This window comes from Felis catus, chromosome B3 (assembly GCF_018350175.1).
Source record: "Felis catus isolate Fca126 chromosome B3, F.catus_Fca126_mat1.0, whole genome shotgun sequence".
Lineage (NCBI taxonomy): Eukaryota > Metazoa > Chordata > Mammalia > Carnivora > Felidae > Felis > Felis catus.
The window spans coordinates 107597442-107619002 of NC_058373.1; the positions used below are offsets into that span (position 1 = coordinate 107597442).

General features: G+C 47.2%; 1 long non-coding RNA gene across 2 annotated transcripts in view; it reads left to right on the forward strand.

Annotated features, from left to right (window-relative positions):
• The window catches only part of LOC123386106, a 136054-nt gene that overhangs the window by 9764 nt on the left and 104729 nt on the right, over positions 1–21561 (forward strand). For both annotated transcript variants that reach the window (XR_006599667.1, XR_006599668.1), the window contains one exon: positions 15076–15153. This is a non-coding gene — a long non-coding RNA (uncharacterized LOC123386106). The remainder of the gene's footprint in view (positions 1–15075; positions 15154–21561) is intronic.

The window sequence follows — 21561 nt, forward strand, 5'->3', positions numbered from 1 at the left end:
TTTGAGTCTTGGTGTGTGGCAAAGCTCCTGGCTAAGCCCCACAACCCCCACTTAGCACATGTCAATCTCCTGTCCTCCGTGAAAGAGCCTGTTTTTCTCCCTGCTGGGCCCCCCCACTTCTCTGGGATTTCCTCAGTGCTGTCTGTCCAAGTCTTACTGCTGCCGGAGGTGTTGCTCAAGAAACTCTGGACGGAAAAACTAGTGGGTTCTGGGCTAGGCATGGCTACAAATTCTTCACCTTCCCAGCAGCCCCGGGGGGGTTCTTCTTACCAGGACAAGGGTGAGTCTCCTCCTCAGAGTCTCTGAAATCTGGCCAGCCGAAGCCCCTGTGCTTCTCCCTCTGGCACAGGCCAGCTCTTACGGTGTCCCCACCCGTGAGATTTCAAGGAGTCTGAGGAATACGAAGGGAACGGAAGGACGAGGGTATTTTCTCCTGAAGCTCAAGGTTTCCTCCCCTGGATATGGGCCTGTGTGCCCAGCCTGAGTCACAGCACTAAGCTCACCCTGTCCAGTTTGCTGGCGCGTCAGTTCATGGCAGCTGTGATCGCAAATAGGATCAAATCGTGCAGTTTTTAATTCTGCGTAATGCTGCCGTGAAAATGGGCTTAACTGCTTTTCAGTATGGTCATCACGACTCTCTTAACTTCCCTTCCCCATGAAACCTTGCATGAGTCATGGCTGGAGAATTTCACTCCACCCCACTACCCCAAAAAGCAGAAAGGCTGGCTTCCTGGGGTTTCTCTTCCTGGCAGTAAAGCTGGTCGGTCGTCCCTGCAGGACTGTTACAACTGATCCAAGGTTATGGTCAGGGGGCCCATGACCTGGTGGGGGGGGGGGTCTCCTTACTAGCTCACTCCCCATCCGAGAGGAAAGGCGTCCGCTACAGATTTCCCATTTGGAGGAGATGGGGGATGGGAGAAGACCCCGAGGCCTGCCAGTCACAAAGGGGGCTGCCCTGTGAAATCCTGCCTGGCTTGGGTCTTCCCTTTCCAAACTCGAGTCTCTTTTCTCTTAGGGTCAGTCGGGCTGATTTAACTCTGAAGGACGTAAACTCCCGCAGGCCTCTGTATTAGCTTGCGAGGAGTGCCGTTAACAAAGTGCCACAGACAAGGCGGTTTAAATAGCAGAAATGCATGGTCTTGCAGTTTGGGGTCTGAAAGTCCAGAATCAAGGGGTCGGCAGGGCTGCTTCCTTCTGAGGTCCATCCTGAGGAAGGACATGTCCCAGACCTCTCTCCTTGGCTTGTCGGCGGCTGTCTTCACCCAGTGTCTTCACATCATCTTCCCTCTGTGCGTGTTTCTCTGCCCGAATTTCTCCTCTTTATTAGGACACCAGTCAGATTAGGGCCCATGCTAATGACATCATTTTGACTTAATTATCCCTGAAACATCTCTCCAGGTATGGCCACGTCCTAAGCAGCCTTCAATGTATGAATTTTTGAGGGGACACAGTTCAGCCCATAACAGCCTCCTAAAGCAAAGTTTATTTTAAGGATACTCATGGCCCTGAGTTGGGCCAATGGGAGTGGTCACTGCGATGAGTTTTTCCTTTCTCCATCTCTCTCTGGCCTTTCTATTCTCTCCGGGTGAAGTCAGGTTTTTCTTTACACACACTCCTAATACTGCTTTGTCTCTCTTATAGAATTTACTGGTGTTGTAATTGTATGGTATGAAGTTATCTAGTCCCTGTCTACCTCCACACTGGACTGGAGGCATCAGGTGAATGATAGTCTTGTTCTTTGCAGCCTCCCCAGCTCTTGACCCAGGCCTGGCAAATAAACGTACTCAGTTCCAGTCGTTAAATGTCTCCCCCTCTTGGTGTTTCTGCTCCCCTCTCTCACTCCTTTTTTTTAAAATGTATATTTATTTTTGAGAGAGAGAGAGAGAGAGACAGAGCGTGAGTGGGGAAGGGGCAGAGAGAGAAAGAGAGAGAGAGAGAGAGAGAGGAAGACACAGAATCCAAAGCAGGTTCCAGGCTCTGAGCTGTCAGCACAGAGCCCAACGCAGGGCTCGAACCCACAGACCGTGAGATCATGACCTGAGCCGAAGTCGGATGCTTAACCGACTGAGCCACCCAGGCGCCCCAAGCAAATTTATTTTCAAAAGAAATGTGGTGTCACAGGTTTGATATTCTACTTACAGGTTTCAGTGAATAGATGATAAACACATAACTATTAAAAGTTTGTGTACCCATTAAAGTTCTCTCCTGAACCACAGGTGGCCTACTTGTCTTGCTCACGTCCCAGAGGGGGGTAGTCTACCCAGCTTAGCTAATTGTCTGTCAGGTCATATCAAATAGGGTCCTCTTGGCTGTAAGTAACAGAAACCCCAGTGAAGCTGACTTAAACAATAGCGTTTACTACCTCAGGCAACTGGAATTCTGGAATTATAAGCGTGAAGACTGGCTGTTTCAGAGGCTCAGTTATCTCCTCAGAGACAGAAGTTCTTGCCACCTTTGTGTTAGTAGCTTCCGTGGTGGTTGAACTTGTGGCTATAGCAAGATGGTGGCAGTCGCTGTAGCATCCCATTGACGCACGGTGTACAGAGAACTAGGGAGATTGTCTTTGTCATTTTCTTTCTCCTAGAAGTTTCCCAGCAGACTTTCCTATAAATTTCATTGGCTAGAACTGAGTCACATGTGCATTCCTGGGAAAGGGAAATGGAATGACCAGGAAGTTCCTCTGGGCTAGAAAGGATTTTTTTTTTAATTTTTTTTTCAATGTTTTTTATTTATTTTTGGGACAGAGAGAGACAGAGCATGAACGGGGGAGGGGTAGAGAGAGAGGGAGACACAGAATCGGAAACAGGCTCCAGGCTCCGAGCCATCAGCCCAGAGCCTGACGCGGGGCTCGAACTCACGGACTGCGAGATCGTGACCTGGCTGAAGTCGGACGCTTAACCGACTGCGCCATCCAGGCGCCCCTGGGCTAGAAAGGATTTTGAGGTGATGGCCACAGTGTTCATCACACATGCCAATGACTAGCCTATGGACAGGTTGTCATCGAGGCAGGTGCCCACTGCTGGTCCTTTCAGTGACTACCCCTCGTCCCAACCCAGCCTAGGTCAAGGGCGAACAGCTTCAACCAGAGGAGGGGCTAGGATAGTACGTAGATGCCACAATTGACACATCTGTGCTCTCCCTTCAGGTGACAGTCTCTGTGCCTTCAAGCTCTGCCTGGCCTCAGGCTGAGCCATCAGCTTCCAGAATGATGCTGCCTCCTCCCTAACTCCCCCATACTCTGGCTCAGAGCAGACCTGAGCAAACAGAGCCAGCACCCACCCCACCTTGGCCCCTGAATCTGGGAAGAGAGACTCTGCCCTGAGTCTGCTTTTGATGGGGCTGGGCCAGACCCGCAGGGCTCATTTTCTCTGTCTCCTGCTAAATTCCCTGGCGGCTCCTCAGCTGTCAGGTTGCCAAGCCCCGAGCGTCTCCTGGCTCCATCTGCAGCAGGAAATGGGCCTGACAATTGTTCTTCCAGAGCCGGTGATTTTTCAGTATGTATTTGTGCGGATCCCACCCACACTTCATCTCTAAAACCCAGCTTGTATTCAGCTCTGATTTACTAAGCACGTACTACAAGCCCAGCTTTGTACTCAGCTCTACAGGGGGCGGGTGCAGAGGAAGCGGGCTGACACGCTCTCTGCTTTGGGGCTTATACTCCAGCCATAGCGACAGCCACACACTTGGAAAGTGAGATCACCAGCGAGTGATCGGTTTGGCTACAGGTCATATACACGGTCCAGATGAAAAATGCCCTGTGGGTTCCAAGGAGGGCAAGATAAACAGGGGCAGGTTGTGTGCCCATGATTCTGCCTGCCCCCTACTCATGCCCAGAGCCTCTCTTTTCCGCACTGGGTGCCCTGGGACAGACTGCTGGAGACCACGTTGACTGGCCCCTTGCCCCCAGCTTCCTGGTGGGCTTACCCGGAGAGCCACAGGCAGGGGATGGGAGGGCAAAAGGAAAAGTGAGGCCTGGGATGTATTCCCCTTGCTTCCTCCCTGTCTTGTTACGATTCTGGTTTGGCTGATTCCTCTAAAGCCACAGCTCCTGTAGAGCACAGGATGATATGGCTTGCTGCTAATGCTTGGTCCCTGGGTCCCTTTCTGGTTTCCCTTTGCCTCTCCATACCTCTGAAAACTGTCCCTTTATTCTTCAGAGTTCCCTTGAGTGTGCTGGGATATGGACTAGTGAACCATCTTAAGAAATATCCTCAAAGGAGCACAGCCTATAGCTGGGCTTCTGGGGAGGGGCTGAAGTTGGGTAAGCAGAGAAGAGAAAAAAAGGGGCTTTCTGGGGGAGAACCGATGGAACAGAGGCACCAGGGAGACATTGTCTAGATAGCGAGTAAAGGCTGGAAAACAAGGTGGAGGCTTCTCATGGAAGACCTTGACCAGCAGGCTGAGAGACTTGGCCTTCATATGTTGGGTGACATGTAGCTACTGGAAGATTTTGACCTAATGGAACAAAAATTTTGACTGCATTATGAATGTTTGTTTTGATTTTGTTTCTACTTTTTCCTTGGTTTTGATTTTGCTAACAGCTTGTGTTTATTAAGCACTTACTGGCGGGTTGAATTGTGTCCACTCCAGAATTCATATGTGGAAGTCCTAACCCCTGGTACCTCACAGTGTGACCTTATTTGGAGACAGGATCTTTAGAAAGGTAATCGAGTTACAACAAAGTCATTCAGACAGGCATGGCTGGCGTCCTTATAGGAAGGAGAGGTTTGGACACTGACGTGCGTGGAAGGCGGATGGTGTGAAGGGACGTAGGAGCAGCCGGCCGTCTACACATCAAGGAGAGAGGCTTGGACAGATTTCCCTCAGAGTCCTCGGAAGGGAGCACCCCTGCCGATGCCTTCCCCTTGGACTCCCGGCCTTTAGAACTGTGAAATAGTTTCCGCTGCTTGAGCCGCGCGGTCTGTAGCTCTTGCTGTAGCAGCTCCGGCAAACAAATCCAGTCACAGCGTGACAGGCACGTGGGCACAAACAGTGAGGTGCTGGGCCTGTTCTCTCAGCTGCCCCACCTCGCAGGCCATTCCTCTGGCCCTTCTCTGTCTCCGCAAACTTGCATTCTGGCCTTAACACTCAGAGCTCAGACGCCCTTCCGTGGTTACCAACATACTCATTTATTGAGTGCTTATTACGTGCCAGGTGTTCTTCTAGGGTCTGGAGAGACCAAAGAGATGAAATTCCTTACCGTCCTAGGGCGCGTTGGATGTCTCTGCGTTTGTTTCTTGCCTGTCTCTAGCAGACGAGCAGCTCCCTGAAAGCGTGACCGGGTCTGTGGTGTGCATGACACTCGAACGTCTGTGGAATGAATGAGAATGAACTATGGCGAAAACACTGACGTTCTTGCCCGAGGTCAGTCAGCGAAGGCCAGGCCCCAGATGTTGCAAATTAGACAAGCTAAGCCTTTGGATGGCTCTTGTCAACTCAATATCTCTTGTCAAACCATAGAGGCAAGGGACTTAGAGCATGAAAAGGGATGAGCCACTTTACAGTCCTCGCTGATGCCCGTAGCTCCCAGTTGTTTGGTGCAGTTGCTGTGACTCAGGGACACATAGACTTTCTGTGGAATGTCCATTTTGGTTTCAAGCACATCCAAATACCCAATCAGCTTGAAAGAACTCTGACCTCTCTCTAGGCCAGCCGCGCCCCAAGGACCTCTGGCAACTGCATGAGGATCAGGGCCCAGTGGTATCTGGTGTGGTAAGCTGCTGGTTTGATTTAAAGCCCCCAAATACAGATTTTCGGCTGCATTCTTTATTAGAGGCAGGAAGGAAAAGGAAAGAAGTTATTACCTTGCCGGAGGCCCAAGAAGTGGAACAAAGAAGGCAGATTCTAAATGCTGAGAGAATCCTTCACCCCATGTCTTGGGAATTCTCACAGACCTCCCCCGCCACCCCATTTTCTTCTAAGGTCCCCCTGCCAGGCCACCTTCCTTAGTTTCATGTCTCGTCCATGGCCCAGGAGCCTGGTGTCTTCTTCTGGGTCACAAGATCGCATGAACATCTTGATGATATACGTACACTTTAGTTACCCCAAACCCCACCAGACACAGAAGTTGTCAGTCTGCAACAATGGGGTGCAGTGTAGTGCATGACACCAACCCCGGGGCCATCTTCTGACAGCTGGGGACACTGGCCTGGAATCATGGCCAATCCCCAACAGCAGACCCTGAAATTAGGGCAGCCGGGCTTGTTGCCCAGGACTGAAACCCGCTCAGGGAGCTCCGAGCTGCTCCAACTCTCCTGTTCAATCATGGGCCCAACAAGACTGCACTTAGACAACAGTCATTTGTTCCTTCTAGTAAAGCTTGTGAGTGATTTGTTCACTAATTTATTTTTTGTGACTAGAGTGGTTTCTAGATTATACCCATAACCATGCTCTTCCACTCACTTTTATCCTGATTTGCTGTCGTGGGTGGGAGAGGAAGGGTAGAAGATGGCCAACGTGCTGGGAATTGGGCACAAGCGTGGGTTGGGCCATGGGAGCGTGTTGCCCGTATGAATGTCATCATCTTGTGTGTTGTGGCAGAGAAAGTCAGGAATCAGACTTGTTCAGGTTGTTAAGAGATGGGCTTCTGGAAGACCCATTAACAGAAAGCTTTGGAAACCAGCTTGGAAAATTTGACACGTTGTCACTTTCATCTGCTAAGCAGCTTACAAACATTCTCCCATTCCTTCCCATGACTCCCTCCAACTTCTTTGCTTAGCCTGACCATCTGAGTTTTCCAAGTGAGATCACAGACCCAGAGTGAGAGTGGGCTGGCTCCAGACTCTGGGAGGGTGTCAAGGACAGATGTGAGGTTTGGGGACAGGAGCCATCAGTCCTCCAGAGAGTCACCCATGTCACTCTATCGCTTGTGATATTCCAAACCTGACCATCACAAGACAACAAATCGTCTGTGGAAGCAATCACAAGTCATTGCACTGAGACATCTCCTCGCTCTCCCCGCTGGTGCAGATACAAGCTTCCTGGGCTGACTCCTGGTGCCTCTGGGAATGCAGATGAGATCAGGCCACTTCGCAAGACGGAAATAGGCCCCAGCGACCAGAGCTGCTTCTCTGACATTTTAGAATGTGCACCTCGATAGACAAAGCCCAACCCAACAGGTCATTCTCTTTTCCAGGGGACCTCAGGAACTGCCTTCTGATTCACCTCTCCCTCTGACTTTGCAATGGCCCAGAGGAAAGTCTTAGGTCTGCCCATCCTCCCACTGTGAGCAGGAACTCTTTGCCTGGGCTCTGGGCTGGTGAGGCAGCTGTGGAGTTAACGGTTTCTCTTTTTCGTGTGTGCCTCTGCGCCTGCCCTGTGAGAGGCGTGATGGATGCCCTGGGCTCCCCAGGGGGCAAAGCTGAGGGATGACCTGAGGTGGGAAAGGAAAGCAGGTTTGTAAATAAACAAGGGCAGAGTCGGAGACCCAGGGCCTGGCTCCTGCCGAGGCTTTCCGGGCTTCTGACGAGGGGAGCTCCTGAGGCTCCCTCTGGGGCGGCCGGGGAGTCAGTTATTGTTTTTGGATTTCACTAAGATGAACTCCAGATGATTTTCCAAGGGCTGATTTCACAGCACATTTGCTCCATCTGAGCAATCACTCTCTGCAACAGTTGGATTTCCATTCGCGTTTACCTCGTGTGCCCGGAATCAGGACTGTCTGCCTCCTTGGGGTCGAATCATTTTATTTTCTTTGGGACTTGGCCAAACCCTTTCCATCGGCCTGAGTTCCATCTAGGCATTTCCATTTGCGTGCGGGCAAGACCAGACCAAGTTCACAGAGATTTCCGGAGCACAAGGACAATGCCCACTCATTGCAGAATTTATAAAAAGTGGGGAGAGACTCACCAGATCTTTTAATTTCACAAAAATAACTACTTAGCTACAATGGAAGATGTCAAAAGCCAGAATGATATGCAACTTGGGAAATACCATGTTCTCTGCCAGGGTACTATCTGAGCGGCCAGGCAGGGCCTCTGAAGGATGTATGACAGGCCCTGGATGGGCAGCACTTTGTGCAGCAAAGAGCACCTGGAGATGTGCAAGAGGGTTGGGGGCAAAGTGAACCCGACTGAGCTGTTTTGGGGACTGAATGCCTGGAAGGGAGATACAGTTGACCTTGCATTGAGGAACTTCGCGTCCTTGTGTGTTGAGTTGCATCAGAGGCTCGTTGTGTTTATTTAATTTTGTATCTTCAAATTTTTCTGATATTTATACTTTTGCGGTACAAATAAAGCCAGCCCTGGAAGTCCACCTGCAGGTCATTGTTTTCCCTTAAGGACAGACACCTGTGCCTAGCCATGACGCAAGGGTCACTTGATGCCTAAACGGTCAAGGTAAATTGTTAAGATAACAGCCTTATGTCCTCTGTGAAATGTACTGCCCATAACATGCCTAGCGTTAACTCTACCCTCATGCATTTCCTTACTGGGGACACGTGTCCTCCACCGGGGCTGCCCCTACTCCCCGAGCTGAGTCCTAAGATTCCCCCTGCTCATCCCCACAGTTACTACCCCTTTATCTGTCCTCTGACCTCATTTATGTGCCCATGCTAATGTGGCTAAGGTCCGTCTCTTCTGGTGCCTCGGTGCCCTTCCCAGCCTGTGGCATAGAGATGGAGCCATGGAGGGTGCCTGTCATTTACTTGCTGATTGAACACACTCTTTGATGATGGCTCATGGCCTTCCCTACCCCACTGCTTCCTCCAGCTCCTCCATATCTGGCTTTGCTACCATCCTTTTCACCTCCTCAAAGATATCCAAAAACTGTGCTTGATAATCCAGCCATGGACATCACCTAACAGAAGGATGAGTCCAGGCTCTGGAGTCAGAGCTGGATGCTGGCTTGTCTCTGGCTCTTGTTACTGTGTATCCTTCATTTCTCAACTTCTCTGACCCTTAGTGTCCTTATCTGTAAAAACATAGACAGTTAATCTTACCTTGTAGATGATAGAATCTTGTATTGTTAAATAGCTCCCAAATTTTAGGGAAGCCTGAAAGAAAGGAGTTCCCCTTCCCTGGGGTTTATTTATAGTTAACAATGGTTAGGGAGCCCTCTCTGAAGCTTATTTCTCAGAAGCCTGGGATTTCATTGAATCCAAGAGAAACATGCATTCAAACTGAATTCTAGAAGAAAAGGAAAGAAAGGAAGTAGAACTTTGCCAGACGCTAGGGGATTGAACCTCTTATGTAGCTTCCTTTGCTGTACTATGTGTGTCCCTGGACTATGGGGATCAATTTTAATCATTCAAGGATTAAGATGGCTGATTGTTCCCTGACATTGTCCTTTGTCGTGTTGGGAGGTGGCCTCAGACTCTCCACCTGTTGTTTTGTCTTTTTCTCTCTACTCAGGCCTTTTAGTAAACATGGCTTGGTCTTTATTTAAACTCCACTCCTCTGTTTTCCTATACCTCTCTTCTGAGTGCTCAAGATCCTAACTAAAAAACCCCAGGGAGAAAATCCTCTTGGGCGTTTGAGGAAGAAGTTGGCAAACTTTCTGTTTTCACTGTCCCGGGAGGGGTGTCTACTGCTTTTCACTCCACTACCGCAAGATCCTTGGTTGGGAAAAAGCACTTGAAGGTCTGGAAAGAGATCATTCCTCAGAAGATCTGAAGGGAAATTTGTGATTAGAATGTCTATTTTCTACCAATGTAAGCACCACTATGCTTAGGCTTCATTTCCTAACAAAATGGGTCTATGCTCAAAATGTCTACCTTGTTGTCTCTCAGGAAAAAAATGGTTCTTGAGTTATGGCTCAAGGCTAATAGAATGGGTGAGAGAAGGTTATGAAATCCAAAATGCCAGTTTCTTCCATGCAAGTGATGCCTGATTCTACAAACTTTCATCACTATGGACTACCAAATCTTATTTATTTGAAACCTACTAAGAATTATTAAGCATTACTAAACTTTTGAAGACAGCATTGTTTCATACTGTAAAATATAATATGAATCATATACAATGTAAAAATATTTAAATTTTTATAAAATATATACACATGAGAAATAGGTATTATATATAATAGAACTTTAGTATAAAATCATGTTGGTATGTTTATAATGTTTTTATAAAGTGAATAAAAAATTCTTGTTCCTCTAAGGTTTTGTTTTGTTTTGTTTTTTTACTACTGAGTTTTGTTTGTTTTCTTTTGGAAAGAGGGAACAGGCAGAAGATCATAGGCTCTGGGGTCTCATGCCAAGCCTAAGTTGGCCACAGTCAAAAAAGTTTAAGGGCACCAACCAGAAAAAGGACATTGCAAACAAAATTTCCCAGTTTCTTCTCTTTTTCCTCAAACTGGTTTGAGGATTAATGGCTGGGCAGTGAAATATTTTCAGATCTCCACAAAGGCAATAGTAGAAAAGTTCTAAGTGTGATAGTATATGTTATCATCTAAGAAATATTTGCCTTGCCCACCCAAAGGTGCAATGGGCATATGGGTTGATTGTATTTTTTTTTGATTGAAGTATAGTGTCAGGTGTACAACATGGTAGTTCTACAAGTCTATACACTATACTGTCCTCACCACAAGTGTGATGATACAACACTGTTACAGTACCAGTGACTATATTCCCTATGTTGTACCTTTTATCCCCGTGACTTATTCATTCCATAACTGCAAGTCTGTATCTCCCACTCCTCTTCACTCATGTTGTCCATCCCCCAATCTCCTCCCCTCTGGCAACCATCAATTTGTTCTCTGTATCTGTGGGTCTGATCCTGCTCTTTTTTTTTTTCATGTTTATTCTTGAGAGAGAGACAGAGCATGAGGGAGGGAGGGGCATAGGGAGGGGGAGACACAGAATCCGCAGCAGGCTCCAGGCTCTGAACTGTAAGGGCAGAGCCTGATGCAGGGCTCGAACTCATGAACTACGAGATCATGACCTGAGCCGAAGTTGGATGCTTAACCAACTGAGCCACCCAGGCACCCCTGAGTCTGCTTTTTGTTTGTTTATTCATTTGTTTTGCTTTTTAGATTCCACGTACAATCATACTGTATTTGTAAGAGTTTTCTTGTCTAACTCATTTCACATGGAATAATATCCTCTAGGTCCAACCATGTTGTCGTAAATGGCAAAATCTCATTCCTTTTTATGGTTGACTAATATTCCATTTTTTGTACATATATGGGATATGTACACACACACACACCTCACATCTTTATCCACTCATCCATCAATGATGATGAGTTTCATTTTGGGGGGTACATACCCGGTAGTGGAATTATTGGATCATGGTACTTCTATTTTTAATATTTTGAGGAAACTCCATATTCTTTTCCACAGTGGCTGCACCAGTTTACATTCCCCCCAACAGTGCATGAGGGTTCCTTTTTCTCTACTCCTGACCAATAGTTGTTGTTTCCTGTCTTTTTGATTCTAGCCTTTCTGACAGTTGTAAGGTCATATCTTACTGTGGTGTGATTTGCATTTCCCTCGTGATGAGTGATACTGAGCATCTGTTCACGGGTCTGTTGGCCATCTGTGCGTTGTCTTCAGAATAATGTCTATGTCCTCTGCCCATTTTTTAATTGGATTGTTTTATGTTTTTTGGGCTTTTTTGGTGTTAAGTTCTTTATGTATTTTGGATTTAACCCTTTATCAGATACATCATTTACAAATATCTTCTTTCAGTGGGTTGCCTTTGTATTTTGTCGATGGTTTCCTTTACTTTGCAAAGGCCTTTTTAGTGTAGTCCCAATAGTTTATTTTTGCTTTTGTTTCCCTTGCCTGAGGAGACATCTAGAAAAAATGTCACAGGCTGCCTGGATGGCTCAGTGGATTAAGTGTCTGACTTCGGCTTACATCATGATCTCATGGTTTGTGAATTCGAGTCCTGCATTGGGCTCTGCGCTGACAGCACAGATCCCAGGTGGGATTCTCCCTCACCATCTCCCTCTGCCCATCTCCTGTTCATGTGTGCACTCTCTCTCAAAAATAAATACACATTGAAAAAAAAGTTGTGAAGGCCAATGTCAAAGAAATTACTGCCGATGTTTTCTTCCACACGTTTCAAGATTTCAGGTCTCACATTTAGATCTTTAATCCATTTTGAATTTATTTTTGTGTATGGTGTAAGGAAGTGGTCCAGTTTCATTCTTTGGCATGTAGCTGTCCAGTTTTCCCATCACCGTTCATTGTAGAGACTGTCTTTTCCCCATTGTATATGCTTGCCTCCTCTGTTGTAGATTGACCATGTAAACATGGGTTTATTTCTGGGCTCTCTTTTGTTGTCTATTTTTTTTTCCAGTAACATACTGTTTTGATTACTATGGCTTTGTAGTATATCTTGAAATACAGGATTGTGATATCAGCTTTGTTCCTTTACAAGATTGCTTTGACTACTCAGGGTTCTTTGTGTTTCCATACAAATTTTAATATTATTTGTTCTAGTTCCGTGAAATGGGTTGGGTGTCTTTTTATCTGTGTTTACTATACGCAGAATTTCCCTTCAATGGAAGAACAGAGAAAAGAGAACAAATCCAGAAGTGTAGGGTTTCTCCCTACCATAAGGAAAGGAAATATGTTCAAAGATACAAATCAGTGTGGAATGATATTTTACTTGCATGCTTTTAGGAGACACATATAGACAGAGATCAAAGGAAAGCAGAGAAACCAGGAGACGGTGGTTGATTATAACCTTCCAACTGTAATTGTGCCTCAATTTGCAGGGAAATAGGTTCTCTTTCACAGACCTATTGATGTGAGCTGTAGGATCCTTTGGGCTACAGAAAAGACCAGAATGTGTCTGGCATGTCCCAGAGCTCCAGCTTGGGGGTTTCATGTGGTCTTTGGTTGTAAGTATATGGGCAGTGCTGCTCTGAGTTACATGAAGAGTCAGTATATATGATGGGATCTAGGCCCACTGGGCTTCTCATCAACCCACAGAAAAACACAAACACTCCAAATGCCACATGGAATGGCTGCACTATTTACATTTATTGTTTTTTGAAAAATTATAAAAAGTATATTTATTATATATGAGTTATAAATTTCTAAGCTGCATAGAAAGGAAAATAAGTGTTGTCATAAACCCAAGTAACCACTGTTGAAATCCTGGAACTGCTTCTTTCAGTCCTATGTGCATGTGCGCGTGTGTGTGTGTGTGTGTGTACATGAAAGTGTGCAAGCATGATATTAGCAAGATTTCCCAGCATCTTGCACTCCCGGAAAGGCTCCAACCTGTGGCATATATGCCAGAAGTCCAAAGTCCTCCTCAGTATTTCTAGAAATTCCAGAGAGTCTTATGTCTTCTGGATTAACTGCCCCAAAGCATCTATTTCTACAGACATTTGATATTTATTCATTAATTCATTCATTCATTCATTCATTCATTCATTCATTCATTCATTCAGAAAGCAAGCTAGGAGGATCAGAGGGAGAAGGAGAAAGAGAATCTCAAACAGGCTCCATGCCCAGCACAGAGCCTGACATGAGGCTCAATCTCATGACCATGAGATCATGACCTTAGCCAAAATTTAAGAGTGGACGCTTCATCAACTGAGCCACCCAGGTGCCTCTCTACAGACATTTTAATTGTGTTCTGCATTTCACAGACTTAGATGGATAGTAAGTCTTTCTCTGGACTTCTACCCCAAATGTCCACTCGTGCAAAGCATCTACTGATGAAGTGGACTTTCTTGAAAATTTCAGGTGGATATAGAGTTGATGTTTTGATTGTGGCCACAGTGGCACCTTCAAATGAAAAACCAGACATCTGCATGACTTGTTAGCAGCCTCCCAGTGTAGAATATCTCTGGCTGCTTTACTCTGGGAAGTCTCAGAATCATGCCCACCAGCTCCTTGTTCCTCCTTTGGTTCCATGCCCCTTTCTCCCCACGGTCATCACCAGATACCCCATAGCTTCTCTGTTGCTTTGCACCTGTTCAATACCCAACCTCAAGGTCTCCCTTCTAATACAAGTGGCTTATGAAGAAATTTTCTTAAACAAGGACCTTTCTTCTTATAGAACTGTTATAGTAATAAAAATGGTGAGTTCATACTGTCTGTAGTCTTCATCCTGCCTTTTAAAATCAAGTATTATATTTTTCGCACTTGCCCATATCATTAAGACATATCATTATTAAATAGATGCACCATTGTTCATTTCACTCTTCAATGATGAACGATAAAGTTCATTTCACTATTGTTGGGCATTCTTTGCTTTAGGGAAATTTATAAAGCAGAAATGATTAGCTTAAGGGGTGTGAATGTTTTTAAGGTCCAATACTAATTGCCAAATTGTCCTCCAGAAAGGTTATGTCAATTTGCACACAGCTGTAAATGAAGAGTGTCAAGTGACTATTCTTTAAGTGATTTGCTAATTTGTCATTGGCTGTGGGAAAGACTATTTCAGGGCAGTAAAGTATCTGGTCAGTTACAGCCACAGAAAGCCCGGGGCACTGAGGGTGTTCTAGGCCTGGCTGGACTTCAGAGCCCTGGGGTAGTCTACAAACCTCTCAGAACCTCTGGTCCTGCTGCCCCACCCAGGCAAGGATACCCAGTGACTCATGTAAGCACACAGGTTCTCACACCCTGCCTCCTGCTCTTGGAGACATAACATTCCTTAGGGTATCTTTTTTTTTAATTGATCTATTTCAAGAGAGAGAGTGGGGGAGGGGCAGAAAGAGCGGGAGAGAGAGAGAGAGAGAGAGAGAGAGAGAGAGAATATCCCAGCAGGCTCTGTACTGCCAGCACAGAGCCCAACACAGGGTTCAATCCCAAGAATTGTGAGATCATGACCAGAGCCAAAATCAAGAGTCCGCGGCTTAACCCACTGAGCCACCCAGGCACCCCTCCCTATGGTATCTCTTATTCTACCTTGGATATGCTGCCCCAGCCATTCCTTTTAGCTATTCCTCAACAGACCAGGGTAACTTTGGGTACACGAGCCTTTCTCCCCATTCAATAGGGAACTGGGTCTCTGGTACCACCAAACTCGTTTCTCTTTCCCTCATTGGAGCCTGGAGGGGATCAGGGCTTCAGCTATTCCATCATCCAGTCCCTTCAGTCTGCTTTCTCCCTCCCCAAAGGCGTCAGGAGTGCACACAAGCAGAGCCTCAGAGCTCTTCTTTCCTTTACAGATCCCCTTCTTTCCTTTATGGAGACGGAAGACGTCTAGGGAATCTGAGGCTGTCACCCTTCGCTCTGTCAGGACATTGGTGAGTTTCTGCTTTTCCCACTTTGTGAGCAAAGCACACATGTGCACCAGCAGCTGAGACTCTGGCTGTTCAGACTATTTTTAAGCAGACTAAAAATACTGACTTACCTCAGAGGATTATGCTGAAGGAGCTTGTTTAGGGTATCGGGTGAACCTTTACAAATATAAAATGCTTTGCGTCACCTGCTCTTACACTGCACTGGTTCCTCCCTTGGGAACAAAGCAGGAAGATAGTTATAAACTCAGGCTGGGCAAAGGAACTGGGGTGATGGGCAGACTGGAGAGTAAGGGGCTCTCGGGGGGTTGGTGATGTTCTGTTTGATTGGCCTCTCTCACCTCTGGACAAGTCCAGGGCAGACCCTGGATGCCCAGACCCCATCCAGGCCCAAAACATAGAAAGTGCCCTATAAGTGTTGGTTGTTGATGGGAATGCAGTGAGATGGGTGTTCCCTGGCTGGAATGGTGCGATGATTGAGGCCAGCTGCCCTAGATGTTATGATTTCTGATCTCCCTGTTTGGGTAACAGAAGCCCGGGCACATGCACACACTTGTCTACCCTCCTTTCCTCCCCCCTCGCTCCCCCACCCCCCGCCCTTCCACAGTGTCCCTGGGCTCATTCCCTACTTGGGACATCTGCTTCCCCAGCGGAAGCCTCAGGGGTGCTTTCACTATTGCAGAGTGGAAGAAGATCAAGTGCTCTCCTGTTCCAGGTCAGGCACTTTGGATTTAACCTTGAGGCAGAGGATCAGCTGCCCTGACAACCCGTAGCTTTCTACAGCAACACCTCCCGCAAAGGTAGCCCAGCACGTCCTTGGCCACCGGTTTCCTGGGGCGATAAAAATAGCTGAGGCCCTGCAGCTGCTGAATGATGAGTTCTGGAAGGAGATGATTGATTCTCACAGCTGAGCCGCAGGGTCAGCGAGCACCGTGCAAGCAGAGAGGCTGGGGTGAAGGCTGGGCCCGCCCGGGGTCCTGCTATAGATAGAGCTGTTGACAGAGTGATCCTGGGCTCTCCCTACCTGAGGGGAACACAAAACAAGCTAATTAAAAGGAACTGCAAAGGGCTCTTGTGGAATGAGGCCGACTGTGCACCCTTTTCTTTAAGGCCAGACTTGACCTTTTTTGATACATGCAGTCGTTTCCCCTCCTTTATCTGAGACAAGATTCAAAGTGGGGAGAGTGTTCATTTCCAGGGAAGGCAATGGGGTGGTAAAATGAGAGGATCTCCCACTTTCCCCAAAGCCATGGTGAGGAGTCGTCGGGGCTTATGAAACACCATGGGGACGCTGATGTCAGGCACCTTGGGATGGCCTGGAATTATTATCTGCTCCCTGCTTGGGCTGGAGCAGCGCTCCTGTTTGCCCGGCCAGGAAACTAGGTTTGGGTGATCTACTGAGGCTGTGGGCTGATTAATCACCATGATCTAAGGTTAACCATGCACAAGAAGCTCCTGACATTAACAGAGTAGCTCTTAAGCCAGTACCCACATCATGAGGCCGCTGGGTTGTGCACAAGGAAACAGGTGGACCTGTGAAGTTACACAGCTGGTGTAGATCTGGATGATTCAGAGACGTGGCCATATGCGTTTACTTTACAGTGCATGTTTTTTTTAGGCAGTCTTTCCCCCAGTGTTCTATAAAGTAACAATAATCAGGTGAGAGAAAGAGTGAGGAAGAGAGAGAAATTTGTGGAGGAGGGAGCCATTAGGAGACAAATGGAAAAGGATATGTTTTCAGATGAGATTATTAAAAAGACGATGAGTGGAAGAGATGGCCAGACAGAGAAGATAATCCAGATGGCTGTTGCTCCGCAGAAGGTGCTGTGTTGTAATTGGAGCAGAGGGAAAGGGAGAGGGGGACCCATGTGTTTTCATGAAAGAGACAAAAGGAAGACTTTGCAGAGATGTCTGGGTTAGCACCTCGGCCTTGAAAGTGAAGTGGGCCCTCCCTTTGTGCTTTGTATGTCTTTGTCTTTTATGGAGCCATAGGAGATGCATGTGTTCAGCCTCTCTTCCTCTTGGTTCTGTGCTCATTATCCCTCCCCTGAATTACAGCTGTATGGCTCTAAACCCTTCCCCGGGCAGCCACTCTGTCTCCCACCCCCAACCTAATTCCTGAGTCACCTCTACATCCATCAGTGTTTTGGGGGAGTGGTTATGTGTAACTGAATCCGAGCTCCGTGGTTGTCCCTGACTGTAGAGTTTATGCAGCAGCGACCTGAATCTCTAGTTCTACAGAACAGAGCCCGGTCAAAAGAAGTAACCAAGATGATGAGCTGTCTGGAAACTGAGTCAGACCAACTTGTGGCAGGGGCGGGGGGGAGGGTGGGGTTGCAGATATTGTAACTAGTCTAGAAAAGCGATTTCTGGACACCAAGAAAATAGCCCTATAGTTTACCCCTAGGTCTGTCCCTAATATTTGTGGGAGACCAATAGAGGCTCTTTTTCTTCCAAACCCCTACCCTGTCCCAGACCCCAAGAGGCCTTGCACACAGGTGTGTGTGAAGAACTCACAACCACGCTCCATCTCTGCCAAACAGCTGCCCCTTAGCCGCTGCCTGGGACCAAAGTGTGCAAGTCAAGCCACCCATGTGAGCACAGACCTGGAAGAGGCCACAGACTGGGGCTATTTGGGCAAGGAATTCTCAGGTTACGGTCACCCCTGTCAAGGTCTAGAAGGAGGTGTCACTGCATCTAGGTGGGCATGTCCCCTTGGTCCCACAGGCTTGTCATTGCTTCATGGAAAGCAATGTGACCCAGGAAGGGCTAGAATGGGGCTCCCAAGGTGAGAAGCCCAGGGTGGGGGCCCAGGAGCCCAGGTATAAATCTGGGACTGAGTATGTCAAGCTCAAGTTGTTCAAAATGGGATGAATTTCTTGCCAAATCTACTCCCCTCTATTCTGCTACCACTGTCCACCATCAGGGGAAAGCAGAGAGTGAAACCCCTTGTCCATTCAAAGCAGCTTTCTATGGGTTCCAGCTCCTTCACACCTTCAGAATCTTCCCTCTCTTTCAGCCCTCAGCTTTTTTTTTTTTTTTTTTTTTTTTGAGAGAGAGAGAGTGGGGGAAGGGGGCAGAGAGAGAAAGAGAGAGGGAGAGAATCCCAAACAGGTTCCACACTCAGCATGGACCCCAGCAAAGGGCTTGATCCCACAATCCTGGGATCATGACCTGAGCTGAAATCAAGAGTTGAATGTTCAACTGACTGAACCACCCAGGCAGCCCTCAGCCCTCAGCTTCTACCCAGTGATAGCTCTCACTTGTTCCTGGACTGATTTCCTGGCCTCCTGGGTTGGTCTCCTCTCCTCTCATCTCCACACGGCCACCCCAGCACTCTTTCCCTAGGGTAAATATGACCTCTATACCCTCTGTCCTACTTAAAACTCTTCACAGGCTCCGTATGCCAACAGGATTAAGTCTAAGCTCTGAAGGCCAGCGCACAAATCTCTGTAACCTGCCCCACCCCCTCCACTCTCCCCAGCCTCCAACACTGAGCTTTGCCAAACACACATACAGCTAATGCAATATACCCTTTCTAACCCTTTCCCCTCCTCATTTACCCCGCTCCCTCTACCTGAAAGACCCTTTCTCATCTGCCTGATCAATATATACTCACTTCCTCTCAAATAGAAGCCTTTCCAAGGTCCCCTACTCTCCCTTTCCTCCCCAGATACACTTGATCATCTCATCTGTAAACTGAGCTAATGCCCCACATCATAGCAATGAAAATACTTTCTAGCATTTACTTGTTTACAAGCCTGTTTGTGTCTAAGCAGACTGTAAGCTCTCTGAAGAGAGGGCCTGGCAGAGTAATGTGTGTTAAACTGAAATACAAAAGTGTACCTATGATCAGTGCTTCTTGCCACAGATAGAATCATGTGACAAGCATATATTACCCGATTTGTTTTTACCAGACTTTTTATATGGAAACAATTTTTCAACAATGGGCAGGAACTCATCATGAGTTTCCGGCATGCATTCAAAACATAGATGAGTCCATAAAAGGTGCTCAGTCTTGCTGAGAACCCTTGGCATTGCCAGCAGCTGGAAAGGTGCTTAGAGCTTCCAACAGTTCCAGTCCTGTGGACTTTGTGTCTCAGGTGCCAGGGTTATCTCAGGACGAAGGGTAGGTCAGTTACTCTGGCCACTTGGCTCAGCAACTCCTTCGTCCAACCGGAGCTTCTTTCTTACCTTGGAAAAGGAAGGGAAAGGAGAGAGAACAGATAGGTATGAAATCTACACAGGTGGTCAGGGATCAATGCCCATCTCATCCATCCATGATGCATTGAATGGGCTAGTGCCAAAGATACTGTCATGAACAAAACACAACCTTGCCCTTGAAAGGCTCACACTTGGAAGGTAGGAAAGTAAATCAATGGGAAGTGTGTCACAGAATGCCTGCCAAAATGGGGTAAAATACTAAATGATTGAAGGACCCTGAGTAGGGACGGCCACTCGACTCCTTCCCATGGCTACTGGCCCTGTGTGATCTAAGTCTGACTGCATGAGCTTGTTCACTGGTCTCTCTGTACACTTTGTCCCCTTTGAACTATATACCACTGGCTGCTTTTCAACTTCTAGCTTCTACTGAATATCATTTCCTCAAAGAGGCCTTCCTCCATTGCCCCATCTATGGTAACCTAGCAACTTTAATTGTTATTATTTGCTCTAGGTTTCTTGTTTATTTCCTTTAAAGCATTTATCAAGTGTGACCATCTTATTTATTTATATTTTATTATCTCTCCAAATCCACAACAGACTAAGCACCATGAGGGCAGAGACTGTATCATCTTGTTTTTGACAGCATCTGGCACATGGTAGGGACTTAAAAATAATTTATTAAGCAAATGAAAGAAAGAAGGGTTCTCTTGTTGTTTTTCTGGCATTTGGTGGTATGAGGTGGCAGAGGTGTCACAGAAGGCTTCCCAGAAGACGGGACATTTGAACAGCACCTTGTAGCACTATGAAGTGTTTGCCAGATGGAAGGGCCATTGCAGGTGTACCAGCAGGGAGGTGGTTCTGACAGGGGTGAAGGGTAGGGGTGGGCAGGGATACATGTAGCTCTTCCAGGGTGATAGGGAGGGGGACAACTGCTATCTGTAATCTCTCACTTTTTGTGTCTGGCCCCTCCTTGATGGATGCAGCAATGAGGTGATTATTAAAAGTGTATTTTGACATCTACTTCTTGGGCAAGCCAACCTGAGCTGAACATTCAACACAAGCTAATCAGTTAGATCTCAGAGAGCTACCTGAGGGACCCAACAAGAATAGCAAGGACACTCAAGTGACCTCAGATGATTCCAAAACCTGAGGGAAATACTCCAGCAAGCCTAAGTCATCTGATCATGAGATTCATCTCCTGACTGTCTCTGACTGCTCACAAAGAGCTGGCCAAGGACATTCCAGCTCTGCCAGGCCACTGGGCCAAGTTCCCAGGTTCCCAGGGACAGCTATCCACTCTCCTCTATCCCCCATCACACTCAAGGGAAAACACACAGAATGGGCTTGTGTCCATGGGCTGGCAGACACCTGCTCCAGAGCCAGCAAAATAACCATCATCTTTGCACTGGGACAGTAGGCAGGGCTGTTGTGGGCAGAGCCATGGTGATTTATGACACCCAGGCTCACCATCGGGATGGTGCCAGGTAGAATCTCCAACTTCACTAGGCAAGGTCTCTCCCTTCCAGTGATTTATGAATCCATAGTGAGCCAGCCATTTTTTCCTTTTCTTCTTTCTGCCCCCTTGTCCCAGAAAAAATAGATCTCATACCACCATGGGCACTATGGGTTTGATGACAAAGACAGAGAGACTCCACTTGTCTATCTCCCTGCAGAACTTGCTGTCAGGGGATGGGTGGCTGTTGGTCAGTAGCCACATCTATTTTGCTGGCAGTTTCAGCTATTTGTGTGACACTTGGGCCACAGCACCAGTCATCATTCTCTTACTATAGCTTCATTGGTTGCCAGGATCTACTATCCATCTGTGGCAGGCCTGGCTCAAAACTTTGAAGTCAAGTTTTTCTCTCCTTCCTACCTCCTTTTTACCTTCCCTAAGAACCCACAAGTCTTTGTTTGATTTCTTGGCATGAAAATGGAGGGGATTGGGGTTTCCTTCCATAAAAGTGTAACAGTGACGAGAGTGGCCCTTTTCATGCTGTCACCAAGCAGCTAGTACCCTGAACCCATTACGTTTGTGCTGTACAATAAATGGGCCTTGAGCTTTTTCAAAATCATCCCTTTGCTCCAAGAAGTCAAAGAGGGAACAGGAAAATGGCATTTACTTCTTTGTTGTTTTTAGGTGCCCTGGCGTTACTCTTGTGCTACATCAGGGCATTGGTGTCCTCAAGGTCTGGGACGTGGCAGAGACACAGCTAAGACAGAGTAGGAGGGAGGTTGGGAAGTACCTCCCAG